Below are 4097 nucleotides of genomic sequence, written 5' to 3' on the forward strand. Positions count from 1 at the left end.
ACTTTGCCTACAACTGTTAATTTATTGTTATAGTAGAATAATTTTTAAAATTTTAAATCAATGATTAGGTAATGCTTTTATAAGTAGGAAGGTAGGTTTTTATACCTACCTAACAAAATAAGAAAATACATAATGATTAATGTTATTTAATATGATTTGTAAGTACATAGCAGATTATACCTATCACTTGGTGACGATTATTTTTGTTTTATACGTTCTTCGTAATTCAGTTCCGTCACGATAGTTTTAGTTTTCGTTAAATGTGAAACATACATTTTCTATGCATACGGGATACAGGCATTAAATATTTGGGTTTTAAGAGAACACCTCAAACGTACGTTTTATTTTGGGGGTTTTACGGGATATACCTATAGGAAATGTTCTTCAAATTTTCACATTTCACTATTTGATATTGTGATATTATTTGTACCTAGGTTAAGTTTCTGTTTTAGAATCGATCGATATGTTACCTAGGTATATCACATTCTTTAATTTAAATTCTGGTAGTCGAGTATTGGACAAGTACCTACGTGACTTATAATTCGTATCGTAATTTAATGACTAAAGAAATATAATTTCCCCAACAGTGTCTAGGGCCACCGGCAGCAGAATGCATTATAGAATGTCTATAAACTTGTGGACTAGTATATGGTTAAAATTGGCATGCGACCAACAACTGGGGGCTTGTTCTGGAAAATTTAAATGATCTAATAAGGTTCATCTCATTATTTGAATTAAATTAATTTTTAAGCGATTGTTGTGTTATATTTTCTGTGAACACGAAAATATTTTAAATTTGTGTTTTAATTATGTGATTTAATGATAATGAAGCAATATTGTGACAACGACTCATGGCAGAAAATTCCATATTGTGGAATTATGTTTTTTAAGATATTTTAACAATATGTGGTACCACAGATTTCTAAGATATAGACATGTAGTTAAGTAATATATTTCAGAAACATGTAAATAAACATATTTTTACAATAATAATTGATTATTGTTGTTAACATATTTTTTCTAAATGTACTCAAATATTTAATGAGACAATTCATTATTTGATGCTTGTAGCTATATAATTGAGTACCCATACTACAGTTACTACTATATATTAAACTATATTCCATTTTATGTATATGCCTTAATCTTACAAACCATGGTACACTAATTAATGTATTAATACATCAGTTTATTCACCTCATAATGGAACTCAGTTCACCTTAATTTAATTTTAATTTTTAGTTATTAATAAAATCCAAATACCTATTGTTCACATTATAATTAATTATTAAGTATTTGGATACAATCCAATTTAAGTTCAGGTTTTAAGATTATTTTTTTTACTGATCAACAACCATTTTAATTTCTATATCCACAATCAATTTGTATACAGTAAAACATGGTAAGACAGAACTTCTGTAAGATTGGAATACGATAAAAAGAATAATTTCTATAGTCGCGATTCAAATAAATGTGAGCCCTCTATCAAGTCAGAAACTCCGTTAAAGATGGAAAAATTGGACGGGCCTAAGCGATTCTGTCTTAGCGAGGTTTTACTGTACTACTAATTATTACTCAATAATTTAAAATCCAAATCAATCATATTTCAAAGTGTAACTATAAAATGCCATACAAATCTTCTTATTTATTTAAAAATTTTTATTTTTTCATGTTAAAACATTAGACTTTAATGTTATTTACAATTTTTCTTTAGTTTTTTAGTAATACGATTAGTGGCTTGAGCCATCCACTTGCTTATTGTAAGTGCTATTTCCATATCAGGAACTTTTTCAAACTTTGAACAGCTTCGAACAGCTTTTAATAACATAAATAGTTAAACATAGATATAAATAAATAGTACAATCAGAAAGTAAAAAATTATCAACTCTCACCAAATATTATTTTACACGAGTGCAAAGAAGAAAATTTGTTTTTGCCTTTAAATCCAATATAGGAGTAATTGCGTAACCAATCATCGACAAATAGTTTTTGCATCATGCGTCTTATGGTTTCAGGAATAATTTTTCCAACTGAAAGAGATAATTCTGAAACCTAAAAGATAAGCAAATAACATACAATTTTGAAATTAAGTAATAGGTTAAATTGATATCTAAATGTTAATACTTACAACTTTATCTCTATAAGCAGAAGATTCGAGTAACATTTCAAAATTGTTTATAGTTTCTTTGTTAGATATAGGAAGGTTTTCATTATTTAATACCGATACAGCAGTTAAATTAAAGTTTTTTGTCACACCCAGTTCTGAGCAGATATTGTTAACATTTTCGAGCATTTTCTTAACTGATTCTGATACATATACCAAATGTTTAATATCATATTTTAAATTGGTAAATGATGTTCTAACATAATCATTGAGTCCTTGAAAAAATTAAAATTAAGTACCTACATGAATAAATGCAGTCAACTATATAACACATTGAATTATAATTAAATCATTACAATATTAAAATTCAAGTTAATAACATTATTTATTATAGTTTTAAAAAAAAAAAAAATACGGTATTACAGCATTATAACATAATAGATAAATAACTCACTATTAAAATCATCCACCTTTACTAAATCTGCAGGTTCAATAAGACTTTGCTTAAAACTTTCAGTATCCAACCATACAATTTTACTGTTATTACCTTCAGAGAAAAATTAACTTAAAGTTAATGGCTAAGTTTTTAATTAACATTATAGAATATAATATAAATTCATACATTTTGTCTTACACAATGGGAATAGTAGTAATAGCAATAATATTATTATAAGCAATGTCCAATAATTCAATTTCAAAATCTATGTATAATTTTTTTTTTAATAAGAGAACATAAAAAACTATAATAGATAGTTTTAAAACAAATGTATGTATTATTATTATTAAGTTGTATTTTTTAAATTATTAAATATATTTAAATTTAAAAATCATAGAAATTCTACTTAAATAATAATTACAAGTATGGTAAATAGTATCATCATACCAGCATTTTTCTCCAGCACATCATCATCATCACTTTGAGCAAATAGTTTGCGTTTAACTTGAACTTTTGAATCTTTTGAGTATCTTTTTTTTTAATGGAATTTAATGAATCATCTGCAATAGTGACTGCTGATCCATCTAGTACTTTCCACTTTCCAACAGGACTATTGATTACTTCTAAACAATCTAAAAAATAGATAAAAAAAATAACAATAGGAAAATATGATACAATAGTTTTATAAAACTTGGTGATTGATTTACACAACACCAACCATATTTCTTAAATAAGGCTTAAATAATGATGTATTATGTATTATTATTCAACTTTATACTTAATAAATATCAAATACATAGTCAAGGTTTGAATAACTCAAAATAATTTATTATTTTGTAATAATTAAGAACTGTATTAGTGAAAATATGAGAGTACAGGCACGTGAAGATCAAAATAATATATTATTAGATTATAACTTTAAACAGCAATTTAAATTTATTAACTTTTACTACCTAAGCCATATTTGTGGCATTATAATTATCTTTTTGAAAATGGTGCATTTAAGAAAATTAATATTATATAAAAAAGTAAATATCAGTCATAGGTAGTATTTACCAATATCGTCATTTTCCAAATGTTTGTAATTTAGTGGAGAGGCACATAATTGTTTTCCACACAGCAGTTCATTACAACTTACACGATCTATATAGTATAAATTCATTTTAATTTTAGGTAAATATATTACTTAAGTAAGATTAACACTTTTAAATATAACATTTTTTTTTAAAATGACTGTCATTGGGATTTAACGGAGGCACGTACAACATATCTTGATCACTATCATAAATATCTGTATTTTCACTGGAATCTATATTATGAGCCTTAGCAATAAATCATAATTATAATATTTTTAGAAGAACTATAACTTTATTCAGTATAAGTACTATATTTATTTAATGAATACTTAACTATCATAATTATTTGTGTACTTATTAGAAATAATTAAAAATTAAATTTATAACATTAATTAACAATGTTGACACCATAAGAAATGAATTTACTTAGAACCATAGGTAGGCACCTAAAGTTATTTGATTGATGAAATAAATGTACTGT

The 4097-nt window shown here is 25.1% G+C and overlaps 1 pseudogene; it reads right to left on the bottom strand.

Annotated features, from left to right (window-relative positions):
• Window positions 1-1638: 1638 nt before the first annotated feature.
• On the bottom strand, window positions 1639-3702 carry LOC132952352 (uncharacterized; annotated as a pseudogene).
• Window positions 3703-4097: the final 395 nt, after the last annotated feature.

This window comes from Metopolophium dirhodum, chromosome 9, assembly GCF_019925205.1.
Source record: "Metopolophium dirhodum isolate CAU chromosome 9, ASM1992520v1, whole genome shotgun sequence".
In the NCBI taxonomy this organism is placed as follows: domain Eukaryota; kingdom Metazoa; phylum Arthropoda; class Insecta; order Hemiptera; family Aphididae; genus Metopolophium; species Metopolophium dirhodum.